Below are 25,172 nucleotides of genomic sequence, written 5' to 3'. Positions count from 1 at the left end.
GGAGTTGGATATCATATTTCATGCTACAGGAAGGGTCTCTGGTTTGCAATGGGAAGGAGTTGGATATCACATCTCATGCTATAGGAAGGGTCTCATGTTTGGTATTAGAAGCATTGAGATATCACATCTCATGCTATAGGAAGGGTCTCAGGATTGGAATGGGAAGGAGTTGGATGTCACATCTCATGTTATAGGAGGGGTCTCAGGTTTGGTATTAGAAGCATTCAGATATCACATCTCATGCTAAAGGAAGCGTCTCAGGATTGGAATGGGAAGGAGTTGGATGTCACATCTCATGCTATAGGAAGAGTCTCAGGTTTGGAATCGAAGGAGTTGGATATCACTTCTCATGCTATAGGAAGGGGCTCGGGTTCGGTATTAGAACCATTGAGATATCACATCTCATGCTATAGGAAGGGTCTCAAGGTTGAAATGGAAAGGATTTGGATATCATATCTCATGCTACAGGAAGGGTCTCTTGTTTGGTATCAGAAGCATTGAGATATCACATCTCATGCTATAGAAAGGGTCTCAGGATTGGAATGGGAAGGAGTTGGATATCACATCTCATGCTGTAGGAAGGGTATCATGTCTGGAATGGGAAGGAATTGGATATCACATCTCATGCTATAAGAAGGGTCTCAGGTTTGGAATGGAAAGGAGTTGGATATCACATCTCATGTTATAGGAAGGGTCTCAGGTTTGGTATTAGAAGCATTGAGATATCAAATCTCATGCTGTAGGAAGGGTCTCAGGTTTGGAATGGGAAGGAATTGGATATCACATCTCATGCTATAGGAAGGGTCTCAGGTTTGGAATGGGAAGGGGTTGAATATCACATCTCGTGCTATAGGAAGGGTCTCAGGGTTGGAATATGAAGGAGTTGGATATCACATCTCATGCTGTAGGAAGGGTATCATGTCTGGAATGGGAAGGAATTGGATATCACATCTCATGCTATAAGAAGGGTCTCAGGTTTGGAATGGGAAGGAGTTGGATATCACATCTCATGTTATAGGAAGGGTCTCAGGTTTGGTATTAGAAGCATTGAGATATCAAATCTCATGCTGTAGGAAGGGTCTCAGGTTTGGAATGGGAAGGAATTGGATATCACATCTCATGCTATAGGAAGGGTCTCAGGTTTGGAATGGGAAGGGGTTGAATATCACATCTCGTGCTATAGGAAGGGTCTCAGGGTTGGAATGGGAAGGAATTGGATATCATATCTAATGCTACAGGAAGGGTCTCTGGTTTGCAATGGGAAGGAGTTGGATATCACATCTCATGCTATAGGAAGGATCTCAGGTTTCGAATTGGAAGGAGTTGGATATCACATCTCATGCTATAGGAAGGGTCTCAGGTTTGGTATTAGATGCATTGAGATATCACATCTCATGCTATAGGAAGGGTCTCAGGGTTGGAATGGGAACGAGTTGGATATCACATCTCATGCTACAGGAAGGATCTCAGGTTTGGAATGGGATGGAGTTGGCTATCACATTTCATGCTATATGAAGGGTCTCAGGTTTGCTATTAGAAGCATTGAGATATCACATCTCATGTTATAGGAAGGGTCTCAGGCTTGGAATGGGAAGGAGTTGGATATCACATCTCATGCTATAGGAAGGGTCTCAGGTTTGGAATGAAAAGGATTTGGATATCACATCTCATGCTATAGGAAGGGTCTCAGGTTTGGAATGGGAAGGAGTTGGATATCACATCTCATGCTATAGGAAGGGTCTCATGTTTGGTATTAGAATCATTGAGATATCACATCTCATGCTATAGGAAGGGTCTCAGGATTGGAATGGGAAGGAGTTGGATGTCACATCTCATGCTATAGGAAGGGTCTCAGGTTTAGTATTAGAAGCATTGAGATATCACATCTCATGCTATAGGAAGGGTCTCAGGATTGGAATGGGAAGGAGTTGGATATCACATCTCATGCTATAGGAAGGGTCTTAGGTTTGGAATGGCAAGGAGTTGGATATCACATCTCATTCTATAGGAAGGGTCTCTGGTTTGGTATTAGAAGCATTGAGATATCACATCTCATGCTATATGAAGGGTCTCAGGTTTGGAATGAGAAGGGATTGGATATCACATCTCATGTTATAGGAAGGGTCTCAGGTTTGATATTAGAAGGATTGAGATATCACATCTCATGCTATAGGAAGGGTCTCAGGATTGGAATGAGAAGGAGTCGGATATCAAATCTCATGGTACAGGATGTATCTCAGGTTAGGAATAGCAAGAAGTCAGATATCAAATCGCATGCTACAGGTAGGATCTCAGGTTTGTAATGGGAAGGAGTTGGATATCACATCTCATGCTATGGGAAGGGCCTCAGTTTTGGTATTAAAAGCACTGAGATATCACATCTCATGCTAGAGGAAGGGTCTCAGGATTGGAATGGGAAGGAGTTGGATATCACATCTCATGCTATAGGAAAGGTCTCAGGTTTGGAATGGGAAGGAGTTCGATATCACATCTCATGCTATAGGAAGGGTCTCATGTTTGGAATGGGAAGGAGTTGGATATCACATCTCATGTTATAGGAGGGGTCTCAGGTTTGGTATTAGAAGCATTCAGATATCACATCTCATGCTATAGGAAGCGTCTCAGGATTGGAATCGAAGGAGTTGGATATCACTTCTCATGCTATAGGAAGGGGCTCGGGTTCGGTATTAGAACCATTGAGATATCACATCTCATGCTATAGGAAGGGTCTCAAGGTTGAAATGGAAAGGAGTTGGATATCATATCTCATGCTACAGGAAGGGTCTCTTGTTTGGTATCAGAAGCATTGAGATATCACATCTCATGCTATAGAAAGGGTCTCAGGATTGGAATGGGAAGGAGTTGGATATCACATCTCATGCTGTAGGAAGGGTATCATGTCTGGAATGGGAAGGAATTGGATATCACATCTCATGCTATAAGAAGGGTCTCAGGTTTGGAATGGGAAGGAGTGGATATCACATCTCATGTTATAGGAAGGGTCTCAGGTTTGGTATTAGAAGCATTGAGATATCAAATCTCATGCTGTAGGAAGGGTCTCAGGTTTGGAATGGGAAGGAATTGGATATCACATCTCATGCTATAAGAAGGGTCTCAGGTTTGGAATGGGAAGGGGTTGAATATCACATCTCGTGCAATAGGAAGGGTCTCAGGGTTGGAATGGGAAGGAATTGGATATCATATCTAATGCTACAGGAAGGGTATCTGGTTTGCAATGGGAAGGAGTTGGATATCATAAATCATACTATAGGAAGGATCTCAGGTTTGGAATTGGAAGGAGTTGGATATCACATCTCATGTTATAGGAAGGGTCTCAGGTTTGGTATTAGAAGCATTGAGATATCACATCTCATGCTATAGGAAGGGTCTCAGGATTGGAATGGGAAGGAGTTGGATATCACATATCATGCTATAGGAAGGGTCTCATGTTTGGAATGGGAAGGAGTTGGATATCACATCTCATGCTAGATGAAGGGTCTCAGGATTGGAATTGGGAAGGAGTTGGATATCACATCTCATGCTATAGGAAAGTTCTCAGGTTTGGAATGAGAAGGAGTTCGATATCACATCTCATGTTATAGGAAGGGTCTCAGGTTTGGTATTAGAAGCATTCAGATATCACATCTCATGCTATAGGAAGGGTCTCAAGGTTGAAATGGAAAGGAGTTGGATATCATATCTCATGCTACAGGAAGGGTCTCTTGTTTGGTATCAGAAGCATTGAGATATCACATCTCATGCTATAGAAAGGGTCTCAGGATTGGAATGGGAAGGAGTTGGATATCACATCTCATGCTGTAGGAAGGGTATCATGTCTGGAATGGGAAGGAATTGGATATCACATCTCATGCTATAAGAAGGGTCTCAGGTTTGGAATGGGAAGGAGTGGATATCACATCTCATGTTATAGGAAGGGTCTCAGGTTTGGTATTAGAAGCATTGAGATATCAAATCTCATGCTGTAGGAAGGGTCTCAGGTTTGGAATGGGAAGGAATTGGATATCACATCTCATGCTATAAGAAGGGTCTCAGGTTTGGAATGGGAAGGGGTTGAATATCACATCTCGTGCAATAGGAAGGGTCTCAGTGTTGGAATGGGAAGGAATTGGATATCATATCTAATGCTACAGGAAGGGTATCTGGTTTGCAATGGGAAGGAGTTGGATATCATATCTCATGCTATAGGAAGGATCTCAGGTTTGGAATTGGAAGGAGTTGGATATCACATCTCATGTTATAGGAAGGGTCTCATGTTTGGTATTAGAAGCATTGAGATATCACATCTCATGCTATAGGAAGGGTCTCAGGATTGGAATGGGAAGGAGTTGGATATCACATATCATGCTATAGGAAGGGTCTCATGTTTGGAATGGGAAGGAGTTGGATATCACATCTCATGCTAGATGAAGGGTCTCAGGATTGGAATTGGGAAGGAGTTGGATATCACATCTCATGCTATAGGAAAGGTCTCAGGTTTGGAATGAGAAGGAGTTCGATATCACATCTCATGTTATAGGAAGGGTCTCAGGTTTGGTATTAGAAGCATTCAGATATCACATCTCATGCTATAGGAAGGGTCTCAGGATTGGAATGGGAAGGAGTTGGATATCACATCTCATGCTATGGGAAGAGTCTCAGGTTTGGAATCGAAGGAGTTGGATATCACTTCTCATGCTATAGGAAGGGGCTCGGGTTCGGTATTAGAACCATTGAGATATCACACCTCATGCTATAGGAAGGGTCTCAGGTTTGAAATGGAAAGGAGTTGGATATCATATCTCATGCTACGGGAAGGGTCTCTGGTTTGGTATTAGAAGCATTGAGATATCACATCTCATGCTATAGAAAGAGTGTCAGGATTGGAATGGGAAGGAGTTGGATATCACATCTCATGCTATAAGAAGGGTCTCAGGTTTCGAATGGGAAGGAGTTGGATATTACATCTCATGCTATAGGAAGGGTCTCAGGTTTGGAATGGGAAGGAGTTGGATATAACATCTCATTTTATAGGAAGGGTCTCAGGTTTGGTATTAGAGGCATTGAGATATCACATCACATGCTATAGGAAGGGTCTCAGGTTTGGAATGGGAAGGAATTGGATATTACATCTCATGCTATAGGAAGGGTCTCAGGTTTGGAATGGGAAGGGTTGGATATCACATCTCATGCTATAGGAAGGGTCTCTGGGTTGCAATGGGAAGGAGTTGGATATCACATCTCATGCTATAGGAAGGATCTCAGGTTTGGAATTGGAAGGAGTTGGATATCACATCTCATGCTATAGGAAGGGTCTCAGGTTTGGTATTAGATGCATTGAGATATCACATCTCATGCTATAGGAAGGGTCTCAGGGTTGGAATGGGAACGAGTTGGATATCACATCTCATGCTACAGGAAGGATCTCAGGTTTGGAATGGGATGGAGTTGGCTATTACATTTCATGCTATATGAAGGGTCTCAGGTTTGCTATTAGAAGCATTGAGATATCACATCTCATGTTATAGGAAGGGTCTCAGGCTTGGAATGGGAAGGAGTTGGATATCACATCTCATGCTATAGGAAGGGTCTCAGGTTTGGAATGAAAAGGATTTGGATATCACATCTCATGCTATAGGAAGGGTCTCAGGTTTGGAATGGGAAGGAGTTGGATATCACATCTCATGCTATAGGAAGGGTCTCATGTTTGGTATTAGAAGCATTGAGATATCACATCTCATGCTATAGGAAGGGTCTCAGGATTGGAATGGGAAGGAGTTGGATGTCACATCTCATGCTATAGGAAGGGTCTCAGGTTTAGTATTAGAAGCATTGAGATATCACATCTCATGCTATAGGAAGGGTCTCAGGATTGGAATGGGAAGGAGTTGGATATCACATCTCATGCTATAGGAAGGGTCTTAGGTTTGGAATGGCAAGGAGTTGGATATCACATCTCATGCTATAGGAAGGGTCTCTGGTTTGGTATTAGAAGCATTGAGATATCACATCTCATGCTAAATGAAGGGTCTCAGGTTTGGAATGAGAAGGGATTGGATATCACATCTCATGTTATAGGAAGGGTCTCAGGTTTGATATAAGAAGGATTGAGATATCACATCTCATGCTATAGGAAGGGTCTCAGGATTGGAATAAGAAGGAGTCGGATATCAAATCTCATGGTACAGGATGTATCTCAGGTTAGGAATAGCAAGAAGTCAGATATCAAATCGCATGCTACAGGTAGGATCTCAGGTTTGTAATGGGAAGGAGTTGGATATCACATCTCATGCTATGGGAAGGGCCTCAGTTTTGGTATTAAAAGCACTGAGATATCACATCTCATGCTAGAGGAAGGGTCTCAGGATTGGAATGGGAAGGAGTTGGATATCACATCTCATGCTATAGGAAAGGTCTCAGGTTTGGAATGGGAAGGAGTTCGATATCACATCTCATGCTATAGGAAGGGTCTCATGTTTGGAATCGGAAGGAGTTGGATATCACATCTCATGTTATAGGAGGGATCTCAGGTTTGGTATTAGAAGCATTCAGATATCACATCTCATGCTATAGGAAGCGTCTCAGGATTGGAATGGGAAGGAGTTGGATGTCACATCTCATGCTATAGGAAGAGTCTCATGTTTGGAATGGGAAGGAGTTGGATATCACATCTCATGTTAAAGGAAGGGTGTCAGGTTTGGTATTAGAAGCATTGAGATATCACATCTCATGCTATAGGAATGGTCTCAGGATTGGAATGGGAAGGAGTTGGATATCACATCTCATGCTGTAGGAAGGGTCTCATATTTGGAATGGGAAGGAGTTGGATATCACATCTCATGCTATAAGAAGGGTCTCGGGTTTGGAATGGGAAGGAGTTGGATATCACATCTCATGGTATAGGAAGGGTCTCAGGTTTGGAATGGTAAGGAATTGGATATCATATCTCATGCTACAGGAAGGGTCTCTGGTTTGCAATGGGAAGGAGTTGGATATCTCATCTCATGCTATAGGAAGGATCTCAGGTTTGGAATGGGAAGGAGTTGGATATCACATCTCATGTTAAAGGAAGGGTGTCAGGTTTGGTATTAGAAGCATTGAGATATCACATCTCATGCTATAGGAAGGGTCTCAGGATTGGAATGGGAAGGAGTTGGATATCACATCTCATGCTGTAGGAAGGGTCTCATGTTTGGAATGGGAAGGAGTTGGATATCACATCTCATGCTATAAGAAGGGTCTCAGGTTTGGAATGGGAAGGAGTTGGATATCACATCTCATGCTATAGGAAGGGTCTCAGGATTGGAATGGGAAGGAGTTGGATATCACATCTCATGCTGTAGGAAGGGTCTCATGTTTGTAATGGGAAGGAGTTGGATATCACATCTCATGCTATAAGAAGGGTCTCAGGTTTGGAATGGGAAGGAGTTGGATATCTCATCTCATGTTATAGGAAGGGTCTCAGGTTTGGTATTAGAGGCATTGAGATATCACATCTCATGCTATAGGAAGGGTCTCAGGATTAGAATGGGATGGAGTTGGCTATCACATTTCATGCTATATGAAGGGTCTCAGGTTTGCTATTAGAAGCATTGAGATATCACATCTCATGCTATAGGAAGGGTCTCAGGCTTGGAATGGGAAGGAGTTGGATATCACATCTCATGCTATAGGAAGGGTCTCAGGTTTGGAATGAGAAGGATTTGGATATCACATCTCATGCTATAGGAAGGGTCTCAGGTTTGGAATGGGAAGGAGTTGGATATCACATCTCATGTTATAGGAAGGGTCTCATGTTTGGTATTAGAAGCATTGAGATATCACATCTCATGCTACAGGAAGGGTCTCAGGATTGGAATGGGAAGGAGTTGGATGTCACATCTCATGCTATAGGAAGAGTCTCATGTTTGGAATGGGAAGGAGTTGGATATCACATCTCATGTTAAAGGAAGGGTGTCAGGTTTGGAATGGGAAGGAGTTGGATATCACATCTCATGCTATAGGAAGGGTCTCAGGTTTGGAATGAAAAGGATTTGGATATCACATCTCATGCTATAGGAAGGGTCTCAGGTTTGGAATGGGAAGGAGTTGGATATCACATCTCATGCTATAGGAAGGGTCTCATGTTTGGTATTAGAAGCATTGAGATATCACATCTCATGCTATAGGAAGGGTCTCAGGATTGGAATGGGAAGGAGTTGGATGTCACATCTCATGCTATAGGAAGGGTCTCAGGTTTAGTATTAGAAGCATTGAGATATCACATCTCATGCTATAGGAAGGGTCTCAGGATTGGAATTGGAAGGAGTTGGATATCACATCTCATGCTATAGGAAGGGTCTTAGGTTTGGAATGGCAAAGAGTTGGATATCACATCTCATGCTATAGGAAGGGTCTCTGGTTTGGTATTAGAAGCATTGAGATATCACATCTCATACTATATGAAGGGTCTCAGGTTTGGAATGAGAAGGGTTGGATATCACATCTCATGTTATAGGAAGGGTCTCAGGTTTGATATTAGAAGGATTGAGATATCACATCTCATGCTATAGGAAGGGTCTCAGGATTGGAATGAGAAGGAGTCGATATCAAATCTCATGTTACAGGATGTATCTCAGGTTAGGAATAGCAAGAAGTCAGATATCAAATCGCATGCTACAGGTAGGATCTCAGGTTTGTAATGGGAAGGAGTTGGATATCACATCTCATGCTATGGGAAGGGCCTCAGTTTTGGTATTAAAAGCACTGAGATATCACATCTCATGCTAGAGGAAGGGTCTCAGGATTGGAATGGGAAGGAGTTGGATATCACATCTCATGCTATAGGAAAGGTCTCAGGTTTGGAATGGGAAGGAGTTCGATATCACATCTCATGCTATAGGAAGGGTCTCATGTTTGGAATCGGAAGGAGTTGGATATCACATCTCATGTTATAGGAGGGATCTCAGGTTTGGTATTAGAAGCATTCAGATATCACATCTCATGCTATAGGAAGCGTCTCAGGATTGGAATGGGACGGAGTTGGATGTCACATCTCATGCTATAGGAAGAGTCTCATGTTTGGAATGGGAAGGAGTTGGATATCACATCTCATGTTAAAGGAAGGGTGTCAGGTTTGGTATTAGAAGCATTGAGATATCACATCTCATGCTATAGGAATGGTCTCAGGATTGGAATGGGAAGGAGTTGGATATCACATCTCATGCTGTAGGAAGGGTCTCATATTTGGAATGGGAAGGAGTTGGATATCACATCTCATGCTATAAGAAGGGTCTCGGGTTTGGAATGGGAAGGAGTTGGATATCACATCTCATGGTATAGGAAGGGTCTCAGGTTTGGAATGGTAAGGAATTGGATATCATATCTCATGCTACAGGAAGGGTCTCTGGTTTGCAATGGGAAGGAGTTGGATATCTCATCTCATGCTATAGGAAGGATCTCAGGTTTGGAATGGGAAGGAGTTGGACATCACATCTCATGTTAAAGGAAGGGTGTCAGGTTTGGTATTAGAAGCATTGAGATATCACATCTCATGCTATAGGAAGGGTCTCAGGATTGGAATGGGAAGGAGTTGGATATCACATCTCATGCTGTAGGAAGGGTCTCATGTTTGGAATGGGAAGGAGTTGGATATCACATCTCATGCTATAAGAAGGGTCTCAGGTTTGGAATGGGAAGGAGTTGGATATCACATCTCATGCTATAGGAAGGGTCTCAGGATTGGAATGGGAAGGAGTTGGATATCACATCTCATGCTGTAGGAAGGGTCTCATGTTTGTAATGGGAAGGAGTTGGATATCACATCTCATGCTATAAGAAGGGTCTCAGGTTTGGAATGGGAAGGAGTTGGATATCTCATCTCATGTTATAGGAAGGGTCTCAGGTTTGGTATTAGAGGCATTGAGATATCACATCTCATGCTATAGGAAGGGTCTCAGGATTAGAATGGGATGGAGTTGGCTATCACATTTCATGCTATATGAAGGGTCTCAGGTTTGCTATTAGAAGCATTGAGATATCACATCTCATGCTATAGGAAGGGTCTCAGGCTTGGAATGGGAAGGAGTTGGATATCACATCTCATGCTATAGGAAGGGTCTCAGGTTTGGAATGAGAAGGATTTGGATATCACATCTCATGCTATAGGAAGGGTCTCAGGTTTGGACTGGGAAGGAGTTGGATATCACATCTCATGTTATAGGAAGGGTCTCATGTTTGGTATTAGAAGCATTGAGATATCACATCTCATGCTATAGGAAGGGTCTCAGGATTGGAATGGGAATGAGTTGGATGTCACATCTCATGCTATAGGAAGGGTCTCAGGTTTAGTATTAGAAGCATTGAGATATCATATCTCATGCTATAGGAAGGGTCTCAGGATTGGAATTGGAAGGAGTTGGATATCACATCTCATGCTATAGGAAGGGTCTCAGGTTTGGAATGAGAAGGATTTGGATATCACATCTCATGCTATAGGAAGGGTCTCAGGTTTGGAATGGGAAGGAGTTGGATATCACATCTCATGTTATAGGAAGGGTCTCATGTTTGGTATTAGAAGCATTGAGATATCATATCTCATGCTATAGGAAGGGTCTCAGGATTGGAATGGGAAGGAGTTGGATGTCACATCTCATGCTATAGGAAGGGTCTCAGGTTTAGTATTAGAAGCATTGAGATATCACATCTCATACTATAGGAAGGGTCTCAGGATTGGAATTGGAAGGAGTTGGATATCACATCTCATGCTATAGGAAGGGTCTCAGGTTTGGAATGGCAAGGAGTTGGATATCACATCTCATGCTATAGGAAGGGTCTCTGGTTTTGTATTAGAAGCATTGAGATATCACATCTCATGCTATATGAAGGGTCTCAGGTTTGGAATGGGAAGGGATTGAATATCACATCTCATGTTATAGGAAGGGTCTCAGGTTTGATATTAGAAGTATTGAGATATCACATCTCATGCTATAGGAACGGTCTCAGGATTGGAATGAGAAGGAGTCGGATATCAAATCTCATGGTACAGGATGTATCTCAGGTTAGGAATAGCAAGAAGTCAGATGTCAAATCGCATGCTACAGGTAGGATCTCAGGTTTGTAATGGGAAGGAGTTGGATACCACATCTCATGCTATGGGAAGGGCCTCAGTTTTGGTATTAAAAGCACTGAGATATTACATCTCATGCTAGAGGAAGGGTCTCAGGATTGGAATGGGAAGGAGTTGGATATCACATATCATGCTATAGGAAAGGTCTCAGGTTTGGAATGGGAAAGAGTTCGATATCACATCTCATGCTATAGGAAGGGTCTCATGTTTGGAATGGGAAGGAGTTGGATATCACATCTCATGTTATAGGAGGGGTCTCAGGTTTGGTATTAGAAGCATTCAGATATCACATCTCATGCTATAGGAAGGGTCTCAGGATTGGAATGGGAAGGAGTTGGATGTCACATCTCATGCTATAGGAAGAGTCACAGGTTTGGAATCGAAGGAGTTGGATATCACTTCTCATGCTATAGGAAGGGGCTCGGGTTCGGTATTAGAACCATTGAGATATCACATCTCATGCTATAGGAAGGGTCTCAAGGTTGAAATGGAAAGGAGTTGGATATCATATCTCATGCTACAGGAAGGCTCTCTGGTTTGGTATCAGAAGCATTGAGATATCGCATCTCATGCTATAGAAAGGGTCTCAGGATTGGAATGGGAAGGAGTTGGATATCACATCTCATGCTGTAGGAAGGGTCTCATGTCTGGAAAGGGAAGGAGTTGGATATCACTTCTCATGCTATAAGAAGGGTCTCAGGTTTGGAATGGGAAGGAATTGGATATCACATCTCATGCTATAGGAAGGGTCTCAGGTTTGGAATGGGAAGGGGTTGGATATCACATCTCGTGCTATAGGAAGGGTCTCAGGGTTGGAATGGGAAGGAGTTGGATATCATATTTCATGCTACAGGAAGGGTCTCTGGTTTGCAATGGGAAGAAGTTGGATATCACATCTCATGCTATAGGAAGGGTCTCAGGTTTGGAATGGTAAGGAGTTGGCTATCACATCTCATGTTATAGGAAGGGTCTCAGGTTTGGTATTAGAAGCATTCAGATATCACATCTCATGCTATAGGAAGGGTCTCAGGATTGGAATGGGAAGGAGTTGGATATCACATCTCATGCTATGGGAAGAGTCTCAGGTTTGGAATCGAAGGAGTTGGATATCATATCTCATGCTACAGGAAGGCTCTCTGGTTTGGTATCAGAAGCATTGAGATATCGCATCTCATGCTATAGAAAGGGTCTCAGGATTGGAATGGGAAGGAGTTGTATATAACATCTCATCTTATAGGAAGGGTCTCAGGTTTGGTATTAGAGGCATTGAGATATCACATCACATGCTGTAGGAAGGGTCTCAGGTTTGGAATGGGAAGGAATTGGATATCACATCTCATGCTATAGGAAGGGTCTCAGGTTTGGAATGGGAAGGGGTTGGATATCACATCTCGTGCTATAGGAAGGGTCTCAGGGTTGGAATGGGAAGGAGTTGGATATCATATTTCATGCTACAGGAAGGGTCTCTGGTTTGCAATGGGAAGGAGTTGGATATCACATCTCATGCTATAGGAAGGGTCTCATGTTTGGTATTAGAAGCATTGAGATATCACATCTCATGCTATAGGAAGGGTCTCAGGATTGGAATGGGAAGGAGTTGGATGTCACATCTCATGTTATAGGAGGGGTCTCAGGTTTGGTATTAGAAGCATTCAGATATCACATCTCATGCTAAAGGAAGCGTCTCAGGATTGGAATGGGAAGGAGTTGGATGTCACATCTCATGCTATAGGAAGAGTCTCAGGTTTGGAATCGAAGGAGTTGGATATCACTTCTCATGCTATAGGAAGGGGCTCGGGTTCGGTATTAGAACCATTGAGATATCACATCTCATGCTATAGGAAGGGTCTCAAGGTTGAAATGGAAAGGATTTGGATATCATATCTCATGCTACAGGAAGGGTCTCTTGTTTGGTATCAGAAGCATTGAGATATCACATCTCATGCTATAGAAAGGGTCTCAGGATTGGAATGGGAAGGAGTTGGATATCACATCTCATGCTGTAGGAAGGGTATCATGTCTGGAATGGGAAGGAATTGGATATCACATCTCATGCTATAAGAAGGGTCTCAGGTTTGGAATGGAAAGGAGTTGGATATCACATCTCATGTTATAGGAAGGGTCTCAGGTTTGGTATTAGAAGCATTGAGATATCAAATCTCATGCTGTAGGAAGGGTCTCAGGTTTGGAATGGGAAGGAATTGGATATCACATCTCATGCTATAGGAAGGGTCTCAGGTTTGGAATGGGAAGGGGTTGAATATCACATCTCGTGCTATAGGAAGGGTCTCAGGGTTGGAATATGAAGGAGTTGGATATCACATCTCATGCTGTAGGAAGGGTATCATGTCTGGAATGGGAAGGAATTGGATATCACATCTCATGCTATAAGAAGGGTCTCAGGTTTGGAATGGGAAGGAGTTGGATATCACATCTCATGTTATAGGAAGGGTCTCAGGTTTGGTATTAGAAGCATTGAGATATCAAATCTCATGCTGTAGGAAGGGTCTCAGGTTTGGAATGGGAAGGAATTGGATATCACATCTCATGCTATAGGAAGGGTCTCAGGTTTGGAATGGGAAGGGGTTGAATATCACATCTCGTGCTATAGGAAGGGTCTCAGGGTTGGAATGGGAAGGAATTGGATATCATATCTAATGCTACAGGAAGGGTCTCTGGTTTGCAATGGGAAGGAGTTGGATATCACATCTCATGCTATAGGAAGGATCTCAGGTTTCGAATTGGAAGGAGTTGGATATCACATCTCATGCTATAGGAAGGGTCTCAGGTTTGGTATTAGATGCATTGAGATATCACATCTCATGCTATAGGAAGGGTCTCAGGGTTGGAATGGGAACGAGTTGGATATCACATCTCATGCTACAGGAAGGATCTCAGGTTTGGAATGGGATGGAGTTGGCTATCACATTTCATGCTATATGAAGGGTCTCAGGTTTGCTATTAGAAGCATTGAGATATCACATCTCATGTTATAGGAAGGGTCTCAGGCTTGGAATGGGAAGGAGTTGGATATCACATCTCATGCTATAGGAAGGGTCTCAGGTTTGGAATGAAAAGGATTTGGATATCACATCTCATGCTATAGGAAGGGTCTCAGGTTTGGAATGGGAAGGAGTTGGATATCACATCTCATGCTATAGGAAGGGTCTCATGTTTGGTATTAGAATCATTGAGATATCACATCTCATGCTATAGGAAGGGTCTCAGGATTGGAATGGGAAGGAGTTGGATGTCACATCTCATGCTATAGGAAGGGTCTCAGGTTTAGTATTAGAAGCATTGAGATATCACATCTCATGCTATAGGAAGGGTCTCAGGATTGGAATGGGAAGGAGTTGGATATCACATCTCATGCTATAGGAAGGGTCTTAGGTTTGGAATGGCAAGGAGTTGGATATCACATCTCATTCTATAGGAAGGGTCTCTGGTTTGGTATTAGAAGCATTGAGATATCACATCTCATGCTATATGAAGGGTCTCAGGTTTGGAATGAGAAGGGATTGGATATCACATCTCATGTTATAGGAAGGGTCTCAGGTTTGATATTAGAAGGATTGAGATATCACATCTCATGCTATAGGAAGGGTCTCAGGATTGGAATGAGAAGGAGTCGGATATCAAATCTCATGGTACAGGATGTATCTCAGGTTAGGAATAGCAAGAAGTCAGATATCAAATCGCATGCTACAGGTAGGATCTCAGGTTTGTAATGGGAAGGAGTTGGATATCACATCTCATGCTATGGGAAGGGCCTCAGTTTTGGTATTAAAAGCACTGAGATATCACATCTCATGCTAGAGGAAGGGTCTCAGGATTGGAATGGGAAGGAGTTGGATATCACATCTCATGCTATAGGAAAGGTCTCAGGTTTGGAATGGGAAGGAGTTCGATATCACATCTCATGCTATAGGAAGGGTCTCATGTTTGGAATGGGAAGGAGTTGGATATCACATCTCATGTTATAGGAGGGGTCTCAGGTTTGGTATTAGAAGCATTCAGATATCACATCTCATGCTATAGGAAGCGTCTCAGGATTGGAATCGAAGGAGTTGGATATCACTTCTCATGCTATAGGAAGGGGCTCGGGTTCGGTATTAGAACCATTGAGATATCACATCTCATGCTATAGGAAGGGTCTCAAGGTTGAAATGGAAAGGAGTTGGATATCATATCTCATGCTACAGGAAGGGTCTCTTGTTTGGTATCAGAAGCATTGAGATATCACATCTCATGCTATAGAAAGGGTCTCAGGATTGGAATGGGAAGGAGTTGGATATCACATCTCATGCTGTAGGAAGGGTATCATGTCTGGAATGGGAAGGAATTGGATATCACATCTCATGCTATAAGAAGGGTCTCAGGTTTGGAATGGGAAGGAGTGGATATCACATCTCATGTTATAGGAAGGGTCTCAGGTTTGGTATTAGAAGCATTGAGATATCAAATCTCATGCTGTAGGAAGGGTCTCAGGTTTGGAATGGGAAGGAATTGGATATCACATCTCATGCTATAAGAAGGGTCTCAGGTTTGGAATGGGAAGGGGTTGAATATCACATCTCGTGCAATAGGAAGGGTCTCAGGGTTGGAATGGGAAGGAATTGGATATCATATCTAATGCTACAGGAAGGGTATCTGGTTTGCAATGGGAAGGAGTTGGATATCATAAATCATACTATAGGAAGGATCTCAGGTTTGGAATTGGAAGGAGTTGGATATCACATCTCATGTTATAGGAAGGGTCTCAGGTTTGGTATTAGAAGCATTGAGATATCACATCTCATGCTATAGGAAGGGTCTCAGGATTGGAATGGGAAGGAGTTGGATATCACATATCATGCTATAGGAAGGGTCTCATGTTTGGAATGGGAAGGAGTTGGATATCACATCTCATGCTAGATGAAGGGTCTCAGGATTGGAATTGGGAAGGAGTTGGATATCACATCTCATGCTATAGGAAAGTTCTCAGGTTTGGAATGAGAAGGAGTTCGATATCACATCTCATGTTATAGGAAGGGTCTCAGGTTTGGTATTAGAAGCATTCAGATATCACATCTCATGCTATAGGAAGGGTCTCAAGGTTGAAATGGAAAGGAGTTGGATATCATATCTCATGCTACAGGAAGGGTCTCTTGTTTGGTATCAGAAGCATTGAGATATCACATCTCATGCTATAGAAAGGGTCTCAGGATTGGAATGGGAAGGAGTTGGATATCACATCTCATGCTGTAGGAAGGGTATCATGTCTGGAATGGGAAGGAATTGGATATCACATCTCATGCTATAAGAAGGGTCTCAGGTTTGGAATGGGAAGGAGTGGATATCACATCTCATGTTATAGGAAGGGTCTCAGGTTTGGTATTAGAAGCATTGAGATATCAAATCTCATGCTGTAGGAAGGGTCTCAGGTTTGGAATGGGAAGGAATTGGATATCACATCTCATGCTATAAGAAGGGTCTCAGGTTTGGAATGGGAAGGGGTTGAATATCACATCTCGTGCAATAGGAAGGGTCTCAGTGTTGGAATGGGAAGGAATTGGATATCATATCTAATGCTACAGGAAGGGTATCTGGTTTGCAATGGGAAGGAGTTGGATATCATATCTCATGCTATAGGAAGGATCTCAGGTTTGGAATTGGAAGGAGTTGGATATCACATCTCATGTTATAGGAAGGGTCTCATGTTTGGTATTAGAAGCATTGAGATATCACATCTCATGCTATAGGAAGGGTCTCAGGATTGGAATGGGAAGGAGTTGGATATCACATATCATGCTATAGGAAGGGTCTCATGTTTGGAATGGGAAGGAGTTGGATATCACATCTCATGCTAGATGAAGGGTCTCAGGATTGGAATTGGGAAGGAGTTGGATATCACATCTCATGCTATAGGAAAGGTCTCAGGTTTGGAATGAGAAGGAGTTCGATATCACATCTCATGTTATAGGAAGGGTCTCAGGTTTGGTATTAGAAGCATTCAGATATCACATCTCATGCTATAGGAAGGGTCTCAGGATTGGAATGGGAAGGAGTTGGATATCACATCTCATGCTATGGGAAGAGTCTCAGGTTTGGAATCGAAGGAGTTGGATATCACTTCTCATGCTATAGGAAGGGGCTCGGGTTCGGTATTAGAACCATTGAGATATCACACCTCATGCTATAGGAAGGGTCTCAGGTTTGAAATGGAAAGGAGTTGGATATCATATCTCATGCTACGGGAAGGGTCTCTGGTTTGGTATTAGAAGCATTGAGATATCACATCTCATGCTATAGAAAGAGTGTCAGGATTGGAATGGGAAGGAGTTGGATATCACATCTCATGCTATAAGAAGGGTCTCAGGTTTCGAATGGGAAGGAGTTGGATATTACATCTCATGCTATAGGAAGGGTCTCAGGTTTGGAATGGGAAGGAGTTGGATATAACATCTCATTTTATAGGAAGGGTCTCAGGTTTGGTATTAGAGGCATTGAGATATCACATCACATGCTATAGGAAGGGTCTCAGGTTTGGAATGGGAAGGAATTGGATATTACATCTCATGCTATAGGAAGGGTCTCAGGTTTGGAATGGGAAGGGTTGGATATCACATCTCATGCTATAGGAAGGGTCTCTGGGTTGCAATGGGAAGGAGTTGGATATCACATCTCATGCTATAGGAAGGATCTCAGGTTTGGAATTGGAAGGAGTTGGATATCACATCTCATGCTATAGGAAGGGTCTCAGGTTTGGTATTAGATGCATTGAGATATCACATCTCATGCTATAGGAAGGGTCTCAGGGTTGGAATGGGAACGAGTTGGATATCACATCTCATGCTACAGGAAGGATCTCAGGTTTGGAATGGGATGGAGTTGGCTATTACATTTCATGCTATATGAAGGGTCTCAGGTTTGCTATTAGAAGCATTGAGATATCACATCTCATGTTATAGGAAGGGTCTCAGGCTTGGAATGGGAAGGAGTTGGATATCACATCTCATGCTATAGGAAGGGTCTCAGGTTTGGAATGAAAAGGATTTGGATATCACATCTCATGCTATAGGAAGGGTCTCAGGTTTGGAATGGGAAGGAGTTGGATATCACATCTCATGCTATAGGAAGGGTCTCATGTTTGGTATTAGAAGCATTGAGATATCACATCTCATGCTATAGGAAGGGTCTCAGGATTGGAATGGGAAGGAGTTGGATGTCACATCTCATGCTATAGGAAGGGTCTCAGGTTTAGTATTAGAAGCATTGAGATATCACATCTCATGCTATAGGAAGGGTCTCAGGATTGGAATGGGAAGGAGTTGGATATCACATCTCATGCTATAGGAAGGGTCTTAGGTTTGGAATGGCAAGGAGTTGGATATCACATCTCATGCTATAGGAAGGGTCTCTGGTTTGGTATTAGAAGCATTGAGATATCACATCTCATGCTAAATGAAGGGTCTCAGGTTTGGAATGAGAAGGGATTGGATATCACATCTCATGTTATAGGAAGGGTCTCAGGTTTGATATAAGAAGGATTGAGATATCACATCTCATGCTATAGGAAGGGTCTCAGGATTGGAATAAGAAGGAGTCGGATATCAAATCTCATGGTACAGGATGTATCTCAGGTTAGGAATAGCAAGAAGTCAGATATCAAATCGCATGCTACAGGTAGGATCTCAGGTTTGTAATGGGAAGGAGTTGGATATCACATCTCATGCTATGGGAAGGGCCTCAGTTTTGGTATTAAAAGCACTGAGATATCACATCTCATGCTAGAGGAAGGGTCTCAGGATTGGAATGGGAAGGAGTTGGATATCACATCTCATGCTATAGGAAAGGTCTCAGGTTTGGAATGGGAAGGAGTTCGATATCACATCTCATGCTATAGGAAGGGTCTCATGTTTGGAATGGGAAGGAGTTGGATATCACATCTCATGTTATAGGAGGGGTCTCAGGTTTGGTATTAGAAGCATTCAGATATCACATCTCATGCTATAGGAAGCGTCATAGGATTGGAATGGGAAGGAGTTGGATGTCACATCTCATGCTATAGGAAGAGTCTCAGGTTTGGAATCGAAGGAGTTGGATATCACTTCTCATGCTATAGGAAGGGGCTCGGGTTCGGTATTAGAACCATTGAGATATCACATCTCATGCTATAGGAAGGGTCTCAAGGTTGAAATGGAAAGGAGTTGGATATCATATCTCATGCTACAGGAAGGGTCTCTTGTTTGGTATTGTTAGGAAAGATTTCGTAATTGTAGGTAATTTTCCTTCCATGTGGCAACCCCTAAACTTTTTGCTGTTGTTTTTCACCTTGTTCTTGACTTTGCCAGAGAAGTGCAGCCTTCTGCCGCACTCCTCTGGGCTTTCGCTCCTTTTCTTACGGGGAAACTGACATGCCCTTAAGACAGTCAGTACCGGGGAACGCTGTTTCCCGTAGTTTCTTCTATCATGTTGCGGCTTTCGCGCAACATGACACAATAGGGCACTGTAAACTAAGTTACAGCTCTCTTGGGTCTCTAGCCTTCTACAGGCCCTAGATACTCTTTTAGGATGGTATTTTGATCGGTGCAAATCATTCAGGGACTGGAATGGTGGCAGCGATCGTTTTGTTTATTTTGAGCTCCTTTTGGCGTTCTGAGCACGTTTTTCGCACTGAACCCAAAATGGGGCCTGGCTCCCAAAATGGCCAGACCACGAGGCTCCTTTGTCCTGTCCACTGACCGTCTTGCTCCCTTCACCTTCCCCAGGTCGAGCTACCCGGGGCCTTCCTTATTTGGGCATGTACTTTCCCGCGAAACGTGGTTGCTTTCGCGGGCTTCTACATGTCGTTTGTGTGCCTCCAGGGTGTGGGCTGGGATGTCTGGTCCCAATACACATCCTGGGTGCCAGAGAGTCTAGGGTGGTGTGAATGCCTGGGACCACCGTGGTCCGTGATTGGTCCACGTATGGTATGTGTGTTGATGAGCGGATCTCCCATTGGCTCCCCTCCGTTTTGGCGCGAAGGGAACCATGGATAAGAGGGGGCTGGAAACACCACTACCATGTCAATCTCCTGAGTTCTCACGAACGAAGGAATACAGGAGCCAAGTATCCTGCAACCACGAGGCTGGACCGAGGAATCGCTGGTGACCCGCTAAAGGAATCCTCCTTTGCACTGCTGTCGTCCTGTGAAACCCTTTCCTCCTTGGATCGAACCAGAAGGCCTGTACTGGTGCTTCGACCTTTGGAATAGCAGGAACAGCTATTCCCGGCGACTTCATCAACTCCTGCCAAGTAAGCCTCCGGAAGTGTCTCTGGGCCATCCAGTTGACTGACCAGCTTACAAGGGAGTCCTGCTCTGTAACCGCCGCCAGGTTGTGTTGTATTTCGAGTCCTTGTCACTCTCCCACGCTTCGTACACTTGGCGTTCCCAAGTCTGAAGGGAGGAGTGTTCATTTGGCTCGAATACACACGCCCGCTCCGTTGTCCTGCTGCGGCAACAAACTGTGCTGGTTTCGTCGATTGGGACGTCTTTTTGCTCTACACGACTACGAGGCGTTCCCTGCTCTTCTGAACCTGCCAGCTGCTGAAACTAACGTGGAGAAGCCTGGGTCTGCTTGCTTCGGGGACCGGTGAGTAGTTTAGCTAGGATCTGGTCGCCCTCCTGCAGTAGCCCATTGCTTTTCCCCGCTGTGTAAAAACAGCCCCCTTTTGTCCTTACTCGCGCTCTGCTTCTGCTCGCTGTGCAGGCTGCGCTTGAGTCGCGGAACCTGTTCTCCTTCTGTTGTGCACTAACCCGAACTGCCTGACTTCCTCCGAAGAGCTTCTCCTTTTGCCCGTTGGCACCGGCGTGGCAGGTACTTTGAGCACAAGGCTCCACTCTTCGCAGGGCTCGGACTTCCATCTAGTTAGGTGCCTCTGAAGGCGAACTGAGTCTAAAGCGTTATCGCACTGCCTGTTTTCCTTCCCTTTCAGGTGGACTACACATTTCTTGCTTATAACGCTAGCGACTGTTGTATTTGTATATATATTGTGTTGATATGGTATGTGTTGGTTTAATATTGTGATATTGTGATTTTCTCGCTACGGTAGTTGTTTTAAAGGCCTTAAAATAAATGTGTATATATTTTTGATATAACAACTGTTTGGAGTAGTTTGTAAGCGCTCTTGCTTTGTGTGCTCATTGCGGGCTTTCAGTCACCCTCACCCCTCTTGAGACCTAGTCTTGACCGCCGCGATCGCTACCTTGATTGGTCTGGCTTGTCCAGAGGTTACCCTGTTCCAAGTAATTAGTTTGGCCTTCTGAACTTCTGCGCCACCAGGACAGAGTTCAGAAATCCGTCTTAACAAATTGGTGTACAGCGGTGGGATACGACTGAAGGCATCCAGTGTTGCGCTCGAACTAAGGCATTTCAGGTTATTCCAACCAGTACACGTAGTGAATTGTTGTAGTATAACTTTAAAAAGGCCATAGTCCTATCAAACAGTATGGAAACAAATACCTTGTTAACTTTAAATGCTTCCAAATCAGAAACGCTGAAAAAGATGTGTGCGGAGAGAGGTGTTTCCTCTCAAGGCACAAAATTGGAAATGATCCAGAGAATCGTGGCGTGGCAAGAAGCGCAGCTTGACGCTATAACTTCTGAGGACAGTGCAGAAGGTGGTGGGGCTGCTCTCACTGGTAGAACCGACGGTTCTGCCGCTGCACTGATCCATCGCGACCACGAGGACAGGGAGGATGTGATGTCTAATGTTTCCTCTGCCAGTGTTGATGGGGAGGCTATGCTTGAATCCAAGAAGCAAGAGCTGCGGTTTAGGCAGCAGGAGCTTGAATTCAGCATAGCCAAACTAAAAATCGAACAGGCAGAAAAACAGAAAGACAGGGATCACCAGTTGGAACTGGCCAAGCTTCAGGTTGCAAATGGGTCCAAGGGTCCTGGACATGGGTCTGGGGCTTCCTCTCATCCACGGTTTCCGAAAGATCTGCTCAGTGTGTATGAAGAAAGGAATGACATTATGGACTGGCTGAATGCGTTTGAGTATGCATGCGAAGTTCAAGAAGTTGACAATGCTGATAAGATTGCCTGGTTACTCAGCAGACTGCCCCATTCTGGCTGTAGTGCCATTATGGAAATGTCGAAGGCTGAGCAAGCTGATTTCGCAATGTTAAAGCAAACTCTCATTTTAAAGTTTGGGAAGACTCCGGCCCAATATTTAAAGCGTTTTCGAGAGTATAAGAAAAAGGAAGGTGGTACTTGGGTATCTTATGTCGCTGAATCTTTGAAAAACTTAACTGGCTGGGTCGAAGGTTATAAGGTTTCTACCTTCGAAGGCATGATAAATCTTGTCATGCTGGAACATATTTTTGCTTCTTCTTCCCCGGAGCTTAAGCAGCATTTGGCCGATTCGAAGGAGATAGATCCTAAGAAGCTGGCCATTGCAGCAGACTTATGGGTGTCACATCGAGTGTCCCATAAGGACAAAACTCATCCTGGTAAGCAGGAGGAAGGGAAAAAGTCCAAAGATATGGAGGGTGGGGAATCTGCTAAATCTTCTTCCCATAAGGGCCACAAAAAGAAAAACAAGGGTAAGACACAAGAGAACTCACAGGGCAGTGGAGGTCCGCCTCCGAAACAGAACTCTGGTTACAATAAGCCTCCCTACGTAAACAGACCCACTGGGGCTTGTTTTTCTTGTGGAGCAACTGACCACGTGAAGGGGGATCCCCGTTGTAAGGTTAGACCTTTGGGGGTCCACTCCGCTAATCTGGCCTTCTCCTCCTACGAGGAAGAAGAGATTACAGGAGCATCCTTCTCCTCAGACTCATTTCCCAGCGGAATAGAGGCTGAGGTAGTTTTAGTGTCCCTGGGTTCCTGGGAGCCTAAAGTCGCAGAGGCTTATGCTAGGATTCCGGATAATACCAAGCACTACTTTAAAGACAGTGTGCTGATCAATGGAGTGGATACTCCAGCTCTTAGGGATAGTGGGTGCAGTCGCACTGTAGTGGATTCTACCTTGGTAGACTCAGAGGAAGTTGCCAGAGCTACTCTGATGCCCACTAAGTTGGCTGACGGCCCCCTCCGTATGTTTCCAGTAATACCTGTAAATCTTACTTTAAATGGTACAGCAGTCAGGATTCCAGTGAGCATTCAGAGAAACGTCCCGGGAAAGGTCTTGTTAGGTAATGATCTCAGAGCTTTAGGGCTCGTAGGAGACACTGCCGAAAGACCCTACACACGGTCTCAAGCACGGGCAGCATTGGCCAAGACCAATACGCCGCCCCAGCCGAAGGGGAAACCCAAGGCGAAAGGAGTCGACAAGTCACGACGAGGGAAAGAGAATATTCCCCCGAGCTCGCCTACCACTGCGGTGGAGGAAGTTGGTCAATCGCCCGGGCCTGACGAGGAGGTGGCGATGCCTGAAGTATTCGACCCCAACGATCATCCTGAACTAAAAGACTTGTTAGTTGAAGGAGGTCCTGATAGGGACGAATTCAGTAAAGGCCAACGTGAGTGCCCATCTCTGGAAGGCCTAAGGAGACAGGCCTGCTCCCAGCTTGAGGGTGAACCTCCTGGGATGCATAGGATTTATTGGGAAGGTGGACTCCGGTATAGCGAGCCCACAGAGTCTACAGAAGGAGACCATAGGAGGTTGGTGGTTCCCCTTGCTGTTAGGCCCTTCCTCCTGCAGTTGGCGCATGAAGTTCCCCTTGCTGGTCACCTTGGTATGAAGAGGACCAAGCAAAGGTTATCCATGCACTTCTACTGGCCCAAGATGGGGGTGCAAGTAGAAAGTCACTGCAGGAGTTGTGCCTCCTGCCAGTTGTCTGGTAAGGTTGGCGCGACAATCCAAGCTCCGTTGGTACCGCTCCCAGTTGTGGGGGTACCATTTGAAAGGGTAGGGATCGACATCGTTGGTCCCCTTGACCCGCAAACATCCTCGGGCAATAGGTTTATCCTGGTGCTGGTCGACCATGCAAGCAGGTATCCTGAGGCCATCCCATTGAAAACTGTAACTGCCAAGTCAGTTGCAAAAGCTTTACTCGGCATATTTACTAGGGTTGGCTTCCCTAAAGAAGTTGTGTCAGATCATGGCAGCAACTTTATGTCGAAGTATAGGCAGGCTATGTGGAAAGAATGTGGGGTCACCTACAGGTTCTCTTCTGCATACCACCCCCAGGCCAATGGTCTGGGGGGGCGTTTCAACAGGACGTTAAAGAGCGTGATTGGGGCTCTGGAGGAGCCTCAGAGAAGAAAATGGGATCTTCTTGTTTCATGCATACTGTTTGCCTACCGAGAGGTACCACAGGAGGGTGTTGGCTTCAGCCCCTTCGAACTTCTGTTCGGTCATCCCGTACGGGGACCCTTAGCCATCGTCAAAGAGGGATGGGAGATGCCCACTCCCCCTGTTACTACCAATGTAGTTGATTATGTGCTAGGGCTCAGAAAACGGATGGTACTTCTGGTGGGCTTGGCTAGTGATAAATTGAAGGCAGGGCAAGCGCTGGTGAAACATTGGTACGACCAGAAAGCTTCCCTCATCAACTTTACACTTGGTCAGCAAGTCCTGATCATGAATCCCATAAGGCCTCGAGCTTTACAGGACAAATGGTCAGGCCCTTACCCAGTGGTGGAGCCCCTGGGTGAGGTTAGCTATTCAGTGGACCTTGGAAGGCCTGGACAGGCTCTAAAAGTGTTTCACGTGAATAGGCTGAAGGCTTTCGGCCCAAGCATTGAAATCGCAGCACTGCTACTGGCTTCAGACGTTGCGGGAGAGGAGTCTGAACCTCTCCCCGACCTGTTCCCAAGCAGTCCTTCAGATAGCTCTTTTGAGGGTGTCCGAGTGGCCCCTCACCAAAATGGACAAGGCTCAGTGGTTTACCTTGGACATGAAGTAGGTGGAGGGAGGAGACAGCCTCTACTCAGTCAGGTATAAGCAGTACAAGACTGGCCTACCCCCACTACGCAAACCCAAGTGAGAGCCTTTTTAGGACTCACGGGGTATTACCGCACTTTTGTGGCAGACTATGGCACCATAGCTGCTCCTCTGACTGCCCTCACAACTCCGAAGAAACCCAAGAAGG

This window comes from Ambystoma mexicanum, chromosome 11 (assembly GCF_040938575.1).
Source record: "Ambystoma mexicanum isolate Mex_15411 chromosome 11, UKY_AmexF1_1, whole genome shotgun sequence".
Lineage (NCBI taxonomy): Eukaryota > Metazoa > Chordata > Amphibia > Caudata > Ambystomatidae > Ambystoma > Ambystoma mexicanum.
This window is presented reverse-complemented; position numbering follows the sequence as displayed.